The sequence below is a fragment of the Triticum urartu genome, chromosome 3 (assembly GCF_003073215.2).
Source record: "Triticum urartu cultivar G1812 chromosome 3, Tu2.1, whole genome shotgun sequence".
Taxonomy (NCBI): Eukaryota; Viridiplantae; Streptophyta; class Magnoliopsida; order Poales; family Poaceae; genus Triticum; species Triticum urartu.
In genome coordinates, this window is record NC_053024.1 from 228,044,811 (window position 1) to 228,060,575 (window position 15,765).

At 50.0% G+C, this 15,765-nt stretch overlaps 1 long non-coding RNA gene across 1 annotated transcript; it reads left to right on the forward strand.

Moving 5' to 3' along the window:
- The first annotated feature begins 7,108 nt into the window (after positions 1-7,108).
- On the forward strand, positions 7,109-9,735 carry LOC125548291. Its single transcript, XR_007300974.1, has 7 exons — positions 7,109-7,623; positions 7,705-7,906; positions 8,009-8,212; positions 8,296-8,900; positions 8,984-9,079; positions 9,167-9,292; positions 9,388-9,735. It is a non-coding gene; the product is annotated as an uncharacterized LOC125548291 (long non-coding RNA).
- Positions 9,736-15,765: the final 6,030 nt, after the last annotated feature.

Genomic DNA, 15,765 nt, shown 5'->3' on the forward strand with positions numbered 1-15,765 from the left:
ACAAGGACGGGATGTCTAGGGCCATCTGCCCCAGCCCCCCCTCCCCCAGCGTCACGGGAGACGCGGGTGCCACAGCCAGGGCCTGAGGGGGAGGAGCCGAAGCCACTTGCCTCGGGCTCCCACTCCTAGCGCTGGCGGGCCCCGACGTGGCCGGCTTCACCGGTGTCAGTATAGGAAGGGGAGAGGCCAAGACCACCAGCCCTGACCCCCGTCCCCCAAGGCCCACCTCGGGCGTAGATGCCATTGCCGGAACCACCTCAACCGGTGAAGAAGGGGACATAAGAGCGACCTCCGGCTCTACATCCCGACCTGTAGACCCCGCAAAGTCCAATGCAGGAAGCGCGTGCTCAAACACATCGTCAGTCTCCACCCTATCACTCTACAGTCTGGGAGGCGCAGAAGCAGGCGCAAAGGACCCAAAACGCAGTGTCGTCGTGGACACCGAAGGTGACGGTGTCGGCTCAACCCCGGTCCCCTCCCCAGGCAACTGAGCATCTGGGCGAGACCCGGTCGACCCCTCTCGAGCAGACTCGGCTGGCGCCCCCTTGGCTCCTGCACCACCATCACTCTCGTGCATATCAACATCATCCCCAACAACTTCTTCAGCAAGCATCTCCACGTCCTCAAACTCAATGTCGAGCGGGAATACCTCTCCCCTATATGTCCAGTGAACCACATCAGGTACGAAATCAACATTCAGAACACTCACCAATATCCGAGCCACTCCATGAGCCCGAGTGAAAGCCATATCCACTCTCTCCGTCTTACCAACCATGATACCCATACTGGCTACAACTCGAACGTCCTGCAGAGGCTTAGATGGGGCCCCAGAAAACCGCAACCAGATCTGCGTAAGCGGCTTTCCTTTAGGCTCCACCTTCGTCCACTCGTGAAACTCCAAAATACACGTAGTACCAGGAACTCTACACAAGCCAAAACTCAGCAGTTTCTGTAAATCCTCCACAGAAGGAAAATCCACCTTAAAGACATTAGCTTCTAAGCTGACCAGCTCCCACTGAAAGTCCCCCGGTACCAACTCCTGAAGCCTCCGGATAATCTGCGCCTCAGTCACCTCGCCCTGGGTTGCTTTCACTATTCTGGTAATCAGGCCTTGTGGCTCCTCTGGGATCTCCCTCGCGACCGGGGACTCGAAGAATAACAGCTCCGTGCAATATAATCCATACATAGTCAGAGCCGGAGCCTGGTCACGCAAAACCGGGCACTCTCCCGAAGCATGTGCTGACTTGCCACATGAGTCACACAACTCGGCCACACACTCTGCAATAAAATGTCCCTTTTCACCACACCGATAACAGAGCATCTTTTCCTTCTTGCGCGGCCACTTGGCTGCCCTCTCAGAATCAGACCTGTCCGATGCCGCAGCCGCCGCCTCAGTCAAAGGAACCTCAACATTAGCCAGTGCCATTACCACGTCCATCGCCTGACTAGTAAGATCAGTGGACTGAACGTTATTTGTCGCAATAGCTGTCATCTCATGGTCGACAGCAGCCGGGGGCGGAGGCTGTCGACGAAACCTCCCACGGCCACCACCCCGACCACCTCGATATCCACGGTAGCCTCCTCTCTGGCGGTGCTCCAGACCGGATGTCCCCTCGACAAATCCACCCGGAGGCCCAAGGAAAGGTCGCTCAGCCGACCCGTCACCCTGCCAGGCGTAGCCTCGACCGCCACCCGTAGATGAGGAACCGCGGTGCTTCCCTTGTCCATACGCATCAACACCGTCATCCCCCCACTAACCTCGGGGTGGCTCGAAGGAATCTGTAGCTGTCAAAATTTGCCTCGTCTGCGCAGTTCCCGACCGGTTCTGAGCTGGTCTCGCTACGAAGTGCGGCGGGGGAGCACCTCGAGGCGGACCACTACCCGGGGCCGGCACCACAGTAGTTTGTCCAATCCCGTCACCCCTCCCCGTAGCAGTAGGTACTGTAGGACTTGGCCCCGTCGGTCTGTGCGCCGCGGCAGCGCCACGGCCAGCGCCGGCTACAACGACGCCCCTAGCCTGGGCATCTCTTCCCGTCTGCCGCGCAGGCGGTTTGGCAGCCACATGCACAGGCGGCCTTGGCCCGAGGTCACCGCCTGGCCGCCCCATGGCATAGACAGCGGCGCCCCGCCCGGCTCCAACAACAGCACCTGCCGCACCAGGCACAGCGGCAGCAGCTCCCCGTCCAATACCCCCCGGCGGTGGCGGCACGGCTGCCCCAGCCCTGTCTCTGGCTACCTGGATCTCCGTAATCTCATATGGAAGAGTATAGTCCCATATAGCAGGAGGAGGGTATTACCGCTTAGCAAGGGAACTTGGACCTGGGTAAAATCCTTGCGTGTACTCCCTTTGATCCCTTTGCATGCACATAGCTCCTCCATCAATTCCACTCTACTTATTGCCAGATATTCCAATGATAGTTGGCTCAGCGTTTTCAAGGTCATGGTTCAGATGGCTTCATCTCCGATGATTGGCAGCAGACTGTTGTCTGGACATGTCATCTGTTTCAGCTTGCTGGACTTGATCGTCGACGATTCGGCATGGCACCCCGGCGCTATACGCTCTCCCGATACTCGGGAGTTTGCACTTCCTTTCCGACATTTCTAGCACTCTCTGCCTGCATGATCCGGCTCAGTGTCGGTTAGTCGGGCAGGGATCCCGACAGCCTCGTGGGCGCTCCACGCACCGTTTCGACCATCCTGTGACCTTGCTAATTGGTATGGTTTATCACAGACTTGATGTTCCTCATCCTGGAGTGTTCGGTACCAAAAAAAGACACATCTGTGGTGATACACATTTGTTATAGTAAGGCACTTTTTTACCATCTTTGTACTTCCAAGATAATTTTATGATAAATCCAGATGATTTTATGATTAATCAAGATAATCATACATGTGTTGTAGTAGATGTTCGATGACGATAATTGTCGTTTTATCACGGAAGTGTGCACTTCCCATGACAAAAAATGACATGACATGCACTACCGGAAAATGGCCCTACCCCGACGGCCAAATCTATGCCTACGGCTGCCGTCGGCCTAGTTTGAGATATGCCGACAGCCCTGTCCTGGCCGTCGGCTTAGCCTGGCCGTCGGGTTACACGGATCTATGCCGACGGTCGCCGTCGGCACAGGACGGCCGTCGACCTAGGCGCAGATATGCCAACAGCAGCCGTCGGCATACATCAGCCGTCGGTATACATGTGGGCCCGGCGACCCTGCCCGTGACTAGCGGCTAACGCCGTCAAACCTATGCCGACGGTTGGGACGGGCGGCCGTCGGCATATCTCCGCATGCCACGTCACCGATCCGCGGCGTAGGTATGCTGACGGCAGCCGTCGACATAGGTGCCACGTCACCGATCCGCGGCACGGCGCCCACCAGAACCCTGTCGTTTCTATGCCGACGGCAATGCCGTCGGCATAGCTATTTTTTACATACTTTTTTTGCATATGTTTTTATACTCTTTTTACATATGTTTTTATGCTTTTAAAAAAATATGTTTTCATGCTTTTTTATGTATTATATGAATATATATGTAGTTTGTAATTTTTTCCATAGATTATAAATATATATATATATAGTTTGTATTTTTTTCAAGCACATTAATAATGTGCCGTCATGTCTTTTGAATACATGTCCTTATATTTTATTAAAATAAAAAACAGCTATGCGACAAAAGTTGAGTGGCGGTTGCAAACGCCCGGCACCCGTCTCCGGAGTGTGACCCCCTCACGCCCGCGGTGTGCCCCCCTCACGGACGGCGCCGCCGCCAGCATCTGGAGAGCGGAAACAGCCGCATCGGGTCTATACGAAGGGGACGTTGCTCCCAAGTGTTTCTATGGGATGACCTACCACAACCGGGTGGTGTTGTGGCATGTTCGAAGAGGCGGCATGCATCTCCGGGGTGTGGCCCCCCTAACAGACGGCGCCGCCGCCGACACCTGGAGGGGGAAAACAGACGCATCAGGTCTACACAGAGGGGATGTAGCTGTCGGTTTGGCCCGGATGTTGCTTCCAGGTGTTCCTATAAGCTGACCTGAGACAACCGGGTGGAGAGATCCACTGTTCAAAGCCCGTCCGTGGAAAGTCAAAGGGCTAGATCTCGTGGTCAACCGCTCCAGGGTTAGGCGGGACGGGGGCCCTCGGGGGGTAGCAATGCCACAGGAGCATCGCACCGGCTCCTCATACATGCGGGGTGGTGTGGTGGCATGTCCGAATAGGCGGCACGCGTCTTCGGGGTTTGGCCCCCCTCACAGACGGCGCCACCACCGGCACCTGGAGGGGGGAAACGGACGCGTCGGGTCTACACAGAGGGGATCTTGCTGTGGGTCTAGCCCGGATGTTGCTCCAAAGTGTTCCTATGGGCTGACCTAACACAACTGGGTGGAGTGGTCCACTGGCCAAAACCCGTCCGTGCAAAGTCAGAGCCCACCCGCCGCCGGCACGTGGAGGGGTTGACATACGACCGACATCTATAGAAAAATTTCTTGATGAAAGTTTGGCTACAATATTGCATGCATGACTTTCCCGGCTATGCCCTGTTTTGCGGATGGTGTACAAGTGGAAAGATGCCTTGCTCAGTGTGCATGCAGGCCTTGATTTTCATTTGGCTGAAGAAGGGTGGCAAGTATGTTTCCTTTGACCTTCTTCAACAATTCCTCCCTCCAGACCATCCCGATAGGGAAGACAAGAAGAACTTCACAAAAGGCAAAGTTGTCCATGAAGTAAACGAGATTCCAACCTTTTCTGGTGCGGATGTGCTTGCTCAGCTGAAAGCTCTTAAGCCTGCCGGTGAAGGCAAAGGCAAAGGCAAAGCCACAGGCGAAGACGAGGGCGAGGGCAAAGGAAAAGGTAAAGGGAAAAATGTTTTGAAGGATATGGTGAGACGCACAACTGGACTCACATTACCCCCTTCACGCAGCTTCCCTATTTTAAGGACCTCAAACTTCCATACAACATCGACGTGATGCACACCGAAAAGAATGTCGCAGAGTCCCTTTTTCACACGATCCTCAACATTCCTGATAAGACAAAGGATAATGTTAATGCTAGAGTCGATCAACAGAATATTTGTGATAGACCACGTCTACACATGCAGCCTCCCACAGGCAGTCGAAAATCTTGGTTCAAGCCAGATGCTGACTTTGTACTTAAAAAGGATCATAAGATGGAGGCATTCAAGTGGCTGAAACACGTCGTGAAGTTCACTGATGGTTATGCGTCGAATATAAGTAAAGGGGTCAATCTTTCAACGGGCAGAGTGACCGGGCTCAAGAGTCATGACTATCTTGTATGGATTGAGCGGATTATGCCGGTGATGGTTCGGGGCTATGTTCCCGAGCGTGTCTGGCGTGTGCTTGCGGAGTTAAGCCATTTATTCCGCACGCTTTGTGCTAAAGAAGTATGTCCTGAGAAGATAAAAGAAATGCATAATAATGCGCCGGAGTTGATATGCAAGCTAGAGAAGATCTTCCCGCCAGGCTTCTTTACTCCGATGACACATCTCATTTTGCACCTCGCGAACGAGGTATTGTTGGGGGGGCCCTGTGTAGAATCGTTGGCAGTACGGCCCTGAGAGACAGAACAAGCATCTGAGACAGAAATGTGGAAACAAAGCTAAGATTGAATCTTCCATAGCTGAGGCGGTTATCCTAGAGGAGGTGGCAGACCTCAGGACAGCCTACTATCCGGACCATGTTCCCACGTTGCACAATAAGGTGTCTCGATACAATACAGAAGAACCCAAGTATAAACCCAAGTTGCCTCTATTCATCGGGCAAGGTGGCAGGGCTGGATGCTCGACACCTTATCTCATGTCACGAGATGAGTGGGAGGATGTCATGTTCTATATCTTGCACAACATCAAGGAAGTTGAGGATGAGTGGATGAGGTAATACCTTTGCACCATTCTTTTAGTCAATTCGTTATGTTCACTTTGCCTAGTTCTTATACCGCTTTTCTTATTATAGTCGATTCGTTGAAGAAGAGTGGACGGGAATGCTGCCTCCGACTGAAGCGGAGGCACTTGCTCTTCTCCGAAAGGGTGCTGATGGAAGGAAAAATTTCGTTGCGTGGTTCATGGAGAAAGTAATTTTTCACACTTCACTATTACCTATTTAAATTAAACTCATGCACCCTATAATTTCAATTAAACTCATGCACCCTATAATTTCAATTAAACTTGTGGGGAAATGATCCGACCGAATCAATGGATGAAGAATTGAGATGGGTTTCCATGGGTTTTGACCCTGCCGTCATGACATGCCAAAAGTATGATGTGAATGGGTATCGCTTCCATACAGAGGAGCACCAGAACAGTCGGCCTGATCCCAAAACCATAAATACCGGAGTCTTCACTGAAGGAGATAATAAAGTAGATTACTATGGAAGGGTAGGAAAAATATACAAGCTTGCATGCCTGCAGGTCGACTCTAGAGGATCCCCGGGTACCGAGCTCGAATTCGCCCTATAGTGAGTCGTATTACAATTCACTGGCCGTCGTTTTACAACGTCGTGCTTCTATGCCAGAGCTGATCTCTTTATCGCCGCTACCCAGGCCACACAAGTATATTATCTGCCTTACCCATGTCAGAAAGAGTACCTAAATGGTTGGGAAGTTGTGTTCAAGGTGTCGCCACATGGTAAGCTACCAGACCCGAACGATGATGATTACTACAACATAAACCCCATGCCATACGAGGGAGTGTTCTATCAAGAGGAACATGATGACGTGGTCGGAAACAACGAGGATGATGACTTGGGTTATGTTGACATGGACCCAAACGACGACGACGCACAGATTGATGGTGAGGCAGTTGTGAATCAAAGAGACATAATTATGCTTGAAAAGTTAAATGAAGACGCTGACGATGAGGAAGAGCCTCCACCTCCGTCAGACAACGAAGAAGATATGCGTGATAGTGATAATGAGACCGGTCCACAAATAGATTACAATAGTGATGATTCATATGGGTTCTAGAAAATGTAAGTTCTTTTAATGATCATTACAATAGTATGCTTAATATGCTCTTCTGTTATTAATGTTTTTCCTGTATGCTTGTTTACTTGATATCCTTACTAATTGTTTATTCTCTTCTCAATGCAGGTTTGCTAATCATGGGCAAGTCCAGCGGCGCCAGTTTCCTCAGTAAATTCAAAGGACTTACTCGGAGTGGACGAGCCCACAAGGTTCCCTCCCGACTATGCGAGGATGACACCTCATAGGGAGGTGGAGGGGTCGGGGGAGGAGACCCTAGAGGAGGAGGCGGTGGGGGAGAGCCCCTAGAGGAGGAGGCGGTGGGGGGAGAGGCAGCCGGGGCAAAAAACTCCGGGCCGTGTCCGAAATAGGAGGGTCTTCTTCGATGCCCTCCTATACAGAGGCACCTTCTGAGTCTGAGGAGGAGGAGTATGTTCCTGATGGTGAGGAGGAGGAGGCCGAGGAGGAGGAGGTCGAGGAGGAGGGTGAGGAGGAGGGCGAGGAGGGTGGTGGAGGGGAGGTTGATCCCGAGTTGTGGGGTGACTTGCCACCCGGTGCTCCGCAGGGGTGGCTGCGTGGTAATGCCGGACTACCTACACCACCTTCTATCGAGGCGCACAAGTGGCTCATTGAACCTGCGGGGACAGAGTAAGTGCCTCTCAATCATATTTTCAACACATGACAACATTTTCTTATTGTACACATGGAAATCCTTTGATTCTTTTGCAGAACCTGGATCCTTCGCGGAAAGGGCCGTAAACCGAGCGGCCTTATCACTGTCCTGTTGAAGGAGTTTTGGCCTGGCCTATTCTGCCCGCGGCCAGACAGGGACCCGCAGCTGCGGGTTTTGGCCACGAGCTGGGCCCACTACGAGGCTTGCAGCAACGCGGAGTACGGGACGGCCGCTAAGGCCGTGATCACCAAATTTTGGGTAAGTTCTCTTCTGAATCACTTGTTTTCAGTTTCGTTCATAGTTTATCATTGAATCACTCAACTCATGCCTTGTTTGCTTCTGGTTTATGCATGATTGCAGCAACTCTATAGAGTTCTTGATGAGCACAAGGCCAGAGCCGACTTAGTCTTGCTTGCGGCTGCGAAGAAGAAAGCTCGTCAGTTGTAGTACGAGGTGCGCTGGGTTGCCGTCTCGTAGTACTACCACATCTACCTGCAACAAAAGATGACCAAAACTCAAGCGCAGAAGCAACGACTTACCTTGAACAGGGAGCAGTTCATGATGGTAACTATTACTAACTTTTCATTGTTTCAAGCAGTCAACTATATGTTTCGTGCTCACATGTCATGCTTCCAAAATTTGCATAGGTTGTTCCTCGTTGGTGCTATGGAAGGCATGATGGATGGGCGAGTTTGGTGGATAGGTGGCTCGGCGACGATGCAGAGTTTGCTGCCAAGAGCATCAAGGCCCGGGCTAACTGTGGAAAAGACGGGACACACGGCCAAGGAAACAGGAACCACCGGGTCTTCATGGCCATGAAGATATATCTATATGCATGATGCATTTTTGTTCTTCTTTACCGTCATGTTCTTATGTATGGCTAACTTCTATTTGACGTTGCAGGAGGACAAGTTGAAGAGGCCGCTCTCAGACATTGAGTCATGGAAGCTGGCCCGCGAGCGGAGTCATCCCAAGGAGGGAGAGAGCCAGTACTACGGCAAGACCGAGGAGCACCTGGAGTCTTACACTCAGCACTATCAGAAGTTGCATCCGGATGTTCCTGAGGTCGCCCAGTCTCAGATCAACGACACAGTGGTGGTGGCCATCCAGGGGAAGTCACATGACCGGTATCCATGTTTCGATGGCTTGATCACTCCTTCGATCTCGTACACATGGCTTCGGTCTACCAACCCGAGCCAGTTAGAGAGTACGAGGTGTTCACAGACTCCCTTAGCCCGCCAGCATGCTATAAGTACTTCCCCTTTATCTTTTTCTCTCTAGCATTCTCAGTTTATTTTCAGCATTTCTCACTTAGAAACAACCTAAATTATGTAGGCATATAAGGCCTTTGTCGAGCATAGGAATCTCGAGGTGCGAGAGTACTTGCAACGAGTGAAGGCAAACGATGATTACAACCGTCAGATGATGGCAGTTAGTTTTGCCCTCTTAAAACCAAGCTAAAATTTTGCACTTTCATTCCTTCTGACCTTCTAGTTTGCTTGTTTAACTAACATCCAGGCTATGTTGGCGTCTTGGAGTAACTGCACGGATCCTCCACAAATGGGACCCCCACCACCACCTGCGGGAGAACCCCCACACGTGCCCACGTTCGATGAATGGGTGGCACTAGGAAGTGATAGTCCGGTTAGTACATTTGCCTAACTACTAACAAATTAGTTCTCGTTCATTCAACACTATCATATCATATTTACCGTTAGAATCTTCTCTCAAACATGTAGGGGACCGGTGGCTCGACTCCTGCTCCGTCGACCCTAGTCACTCCGATCTTCCAGAGTGATGGTGGTCGCGGTGGCGGTTTTGGCGGAGGTGGTCTTAGCGGTGGTGCTTTTGGCGAAAAGGTGGTCTTGGTGGTGGTGCTTTTGGCGGAGGTGGTCTTGGTGGTGGTGGTTTTGGCGGAGGTGGTCTTGTTTGATGTCGATGATGATTCCGTGCATTTGGCCGTCATGCCATGCCTTTCATGTTCCTACTTTTATTATGTTCCATGTCTTGCACTTGTTTTATGTTCATGAACTTTCGCTAGTGATGATCTTTAGATGATGATGATGAACTTGAGTATGTTTAGATGATGATGATGAACTTGAGTATGTTTAGATGATGAACTGTCATATTTCTGCATAATTCTATATTATTCTGCTTTGAAATGCTGTCAAATGAATTGAAAAAGAGAAGACGGAGAAAATATAAAAAAAACTATGCCTAAGGCAAAGCCGTCGGCATATATAAGCCCAGGAGATACCAGGACGCGCCACGTGGCAGAGATATGCCGACGGCAAAGCCGTCGGCATTGTTTTCGGTCTATGCCGACGGCTTTGCCGTAGGCATATCTCTGCCGCCATGAGAAACCAGGGGCCGACACGTGGCAGAACTATGCCTACGGCAAAGCCGTCGGCATAGATTCCGTCTATGCCTACGGCTTTGCGTAGGCATAGACCTGCCACCAGGAGGCACCACCGGATGCCATGTGGCACAGATATGCCGACGGCTAGGCCGTCGGCGTACCTTTGCCACGTGGCATTCCATGATTCGTCCGCGCTTTTGACGGCGCCGTCCGTTGTCGTCAGACGAAAAACAGTGCCGACGGCTGATGCCAGGCCGTCGGCATAGGCCCCTATGCCGACGGCTATACTACGCCGACGGTCTGACAAGACTACGCTGATGTGATCTACGCCGACGGGTCTATGCCGATGGCAGCCGTAGGCATAGATCTATGCCGACGGCATAGGACCTATGCCGACGGCCCTGGGCCGTAGGCATAGTCCGCGAGTCCGGTAGTGATGGAAGTGTTTTGTCAAGGGTATATCACACGTGGTACCCGCAATTTCGAATCATCGTTAACTAAATGGGTGTGGGTTCTGGTTCTGATACCTGTTAATGATGTAGCATGCTGCCTATCCACCACGTGTCAGCTTCCTAATGGCCGAAGGTGCCATGTGTTGGCCCCATGTTGGAACAAGTGTCATACATAGAATGGACCACGTGCAATATTCCTAAAGTGACACATGGCAAAGCCCAATAGAGGCCCATTTCGGAAAAAGGCGGCCCAGTCATGTTTAAGGCCCATGGGACTTCATGAAAACTTAGCGGATCTAGCCCATGAAAGGCTGACGTAACAGCCTGCTTGTAGATAGCCGATTTATAGCACGGGTGCATATGGCCCATTAGGACCTGTGCGAGTTCATCCCATTAACGACCCACAATCTTTTGGCCCAAATGTGGCTCGTGATGTCTTTCGTCCCATATGTAGCCCATGGTGTATTTCGACCTATTAATGACTCATGCTGTAACAGGGATGTTTCTGGCCCAGGTATCTTTTAGCCCATTTACGCCACATGGTGTCTACATGTCATTTTCACTACTTAATGTCTTCCAACCCATCAACGCCCGTGGGGCATTTGGTCTCATTTACGGACCCTGATGCCTTTCAGCCCAGTTGCCGCCCATGTTGTCTTTCGACCCATTCACCGTCTGTGACACTTTTGGCCTGTGTGTGGCCCATGGTGCTTTCTCCTGTCTGTGTCCTGATATACTTTGGGCCCTTTGCATCTCGTGGTGCTTTTGTCCTGCTTGCGGCCCATGGTGCTTTCGGCCAGTTTACGGCCCAATGTGCTTTCGGCCAGTTTACGACCCAATATGCTTTCGACCAGTCTGCATCTTGTGGTTGTGCAACACCTCCTAATTAACACAGATAGGGTTGGAGGACACAAATAGGGGAAGTTGTGCAAGACCTTCTAATTGTTTCCATTTCTTGCCTAACCGGGTGGTGGGGGTTTGATGGATTTGCCTAGATGATGTGGGCCTAGACGTTTAGTTTAAGGAAACAAGATCTTAGGTCGGCACTAGAGTGCATGCCCGGGAGGCACATTGTTAACATTGTTTTGCAAAAAGGGCATCTAATTAACGTGATACTTAGCAAGTATTACTCGATGACCTTGGCAACCACGTGTTCTTAAGATAGTACTTAACATACAATGTCCGCCCAGATGATCTTGAATGCAAGTATCACATCATCCAACAACATGTCAAGAAAGGTTTTGTGAAATTACTCAAGGTTCATAGGATTTGAATGTGTCAGAACCAATGAAGAAGCCTCTACCACGAGCAAAACATGAGCAACACCGAATAGCCATTGGTGTTAGATAAGCTATGTAAGTAGATTATTGACTCTAGTGCAATTGGGAGTCTGATGGAAACATGCCCTAGAAGCAATAATATTGTATTATTTATTTTCATGTTTATAATTAAGAGTTATATTCTATGCTACGACTGCCATGATCCTGGAATATGCAATTCAGTGGTAAACTCATAAACACGTGTGGAATGATAAATGGTAAAACCGGATTCCTAGTCTCACCTCTAGGACTAGCTCAAGTGATGTATATTGATCATGTTTTCTAGATCTTGGGATATCGTTAAGTGTAACAATACTCCCAAAACAACATTGAGAGTATGGCATTAGAAGAACGATCATATTGAATTGACCCAACTTGTTTGTCATACTTTGAGATACAATCCTCACAAGTCAATCGATATAACACGGAGAGTTAACGTATGACTTAGTTTGTTACACCATGAGAGTATCATAACCATCTTACCAGATAATGGACATTGGGCTTTCTCAAATTTCATTGGTAACAGGGTGACCATAACAACAACTTACATGTTCGTTAGAAAGTATGACAAGGGACTAGATAGCTCAAGAGTGGTATTTTCTCCTCCGATGATGGAGAGATATTCTTACGGCCCTTTCAATGTGATGACATCCATCATCGTGCCAGACACATGTGACTAGGTCACAGGGATGCTGGAACATGTCGATGAAAAAGAAGAACAAAACCAGTAACGAGGAGACCGGTATAGTGAGCATGTAACGCCCTCGATGCGGCTATATCTCCCACGTGTCGAAGCACGACTTAGAGACATAACCGCATTGAAAGCAATGTCACAAGTGAGGTAATCTTCACACAACCCATGTAATACATAAGGGAAAGAGATACATAGTTGGCTTACAATCGCCACTTCACACAATACATGAATAAAGCATTACACCATCCAGATACAATCAAGGTCTGACTACGGAACCAAAAAAAAAGAAGACTACCCCAAATACTACACAGATCCCCGATCGTCCCAACTGGGCTCCACTACTGATCAACTGGAAACGGAACAATATAGCGAATACAAACTTCATCAAGCTCCTCCTTGAGCTCGGTTGCGTCACCTGCACGGTATCATCGGCACCTGCAAACTGGTTTTGGAAGTATTTGTGAGTCATGGGGACTCAGCAATCTCACACCCTCACGACCAAGACTATTTAAGCTTATAGGAAGGGTAAAAGGTATGAGGTGGAGCTGCAGCAAGAGAATAGCATATTTGGTGGCTAACAAACACAAATGAGAGCGAGAAGAGAAGGCAAAAGCACATCGAGAATCTATGATCAAGAAGTGATCCTAGAACAACCTACGTCAAGCATAACTCCAACACCGTGTTCACTTCCCGGACCCTGCCGAGAAGCGACCATCACGGCTACACACATGGTTGATGCATTTTAATTAAGTTAAGTTTCAGGTTTTCTACAACCGGACATTAACAAATTCCCATCTGCCCATAACCGCGGGCACGACTTTCGAAAGTTCAAAACCCTACAGGGGTGTCCCAACTTAGCCCATCACAAGCTCTCACGGTCAACGAAGGATATTTCTTCTCCCAAGACAATCCAATCAGACTCGGCATCCCGGTTACAAGACATCCTCGACAATGGTAAAACAAGTCCAGCAAGACCACCCGATGCGCCGACATCCTAATAGGAGCTGCACATATCTCGTTCTCAGGGCAACACCGGATGAACACTACGTACAACTAAAACCAGCCCTCAAGTTTCCCCGAGGTGGTGCTGCAAGTGGCTCTAGTTCGGACCAAGACTTAGACAAGCACTGGCCCAGGGGGGGGGTTAAAAATAAAGATGACCCTCGGGATGCGTGACTCCCAAGGGAAAAAGGCTAGGTGGCGAATGGTAAAACCAAGGTTTGGCCTTCCTGGAGGAGTTTTATTCAAAGCGAACTATCAAGGGGTTCCCATTATAACCCAACCGTGTAAGGAATGCAAAATCAAGGAACATAACACCGGTATGACGGAAACTAGGGTGGCAAGAGTGGAACAAAACACCAGGCATAAGGCTGAGCCTTCCACCCTTTACCAAATATATATATGCATTAATTAGATAAGAGATATTGTGATATCCCAACAATAATTATGTTCCAACAAGGAACAAACTCCAATCTTCACCTGCAACTAACAACGCTATAAGAGGGGCTGAGCAAAGCGGTAACATAGCCAAACAACGGTTTGCTAGGACAAGGTGGGTTAGAGGCTTGGCTTAACAAAATGGGAGGCATGATAAAGCATGTGGTCGGTATCGTAGCATAGGCATAGCAAAAGAGCGAGCAACTAGCAAGCAAAGATAGAAGTGATTTCGAGGGTATGGTCATCTTGCCTGAAATCCCGCAAGGAAGAAGAACGAGTCCATGAAGAAGACAAACGGACGTAGTCAAACGAATCCTCACAAACGCGACGATATCGGAACCAACCCGAAGAAGCACACCGGAAAGAAGCAAACAACATAGTAAACAACCACCACATAATCATGGCATGATGCACAACCAAGTATGATGCATGTCCGGTTTAATGAAACATGGCATGGCAAAATGCACAAGACAATCCTACAAATTAAGTGGAGCTCAATATGCAACGAGTTGCATATTGACGGAACACCACATGACTTATTTAGTTCTCTCTTGTTTAGGTACCCAACAATATTAAATGTTGATTAACATGGCAAGAGGGTGAAACATGATAAAACTACCTATCTAGGAAAATTTAAATGAGGCCGGAACAACAAACAACAAGTCCGAAGAATCCTCATGTGCAAATTAAGAATTTGGTACTGTTCTGCCCTAAACACAATTTTAGAGTTGTTAAACATACAAGATAAGTGCACCATGTTAAACTAGGCATTTTTCTACCCCATTTACATATAAAGTTTATTAGAAACCGAGCTACGGTTATTTAGTTATGAAATAAACCATTTTAGGATGGCATAGGTGCAAATTTAACCAAACGGCATTTTAAACATTTCAAACATAGATGAAAGTTGGATATTATGAATCTAGACAAAATTCTAAACAAGTTTCATATATAAATCATTTTAAACTGATGCACGGTTATTAAGTTATTATATGCATGAAGTTTAGGGACCTTTCTGTAAACTGGTTAGTCTCTGGATAAATGATAAAATCGCCAGAATGGAAAAAAATAGATGCAGGCCGAATATGGTGGGCACTGGGGAGCTCACCATGGGCCTCGGCCCAGTCGCTGGAGCTGGCTGCAGGCTACGAGAGCGCTGGGTCGAAGGAGAGGAGAAGATGGGCCGGCTTGGTTCGGTGCCGCAGGCCGGCTTGGGCTGGCGGAGGTTGCAGCTGGGCTTGCAATCTGCTGGCCCATGTGCTCAACGAGACCACGACGAGGAGAGGCGGGGTCAATGCGCACATCGCGTGGGGCTCGAGCAGTTCGAGTTGCCGGCAGGGCGAAGCAGAGGAAATCCATGGTGCGTCAAGGGACTTGGCGGCGGGCGGCAAAGCGGATGGGTAGCTCCGGGCGAGGGCGACCGCGAGGCGCCGGATCTGAAGCAGAACACGATGGCAGCAGAGCTGCATCGGAGTGCTTCCATGGGGCTCCTGCAGGGAAGAACACAGAGAGCGAGATGTGAGACGAGGAGAAAAGGGAAACGAAGGAAGGAGAGCTCATCTCCGGCGAGGGGCTCCGGCGGCTACGCTCTCCGGCGGTGACTAGTCGGCGGAGGAGCTCCTCAGTGTAGCAGCGGCGGGGTCGGATGGGGAAACTCGGGAGGAGCGGGGCGACGGCATGTTTCAGGCGCAGATGGGCTTCTAGGGCCCCGATCTGGGTTCTGCGGGCCCTGCGCGAGGTGGGAGACAGGCAGGGGCGCGTGGCGCGAGGGGAGTGAAGGAGGCTGGCTGGCGGTGATGGCGTAGCCAATGGCTGCGCGCCAAGTGGCAAGGTGGAGGTGGAGGGCGCCGGAAAAC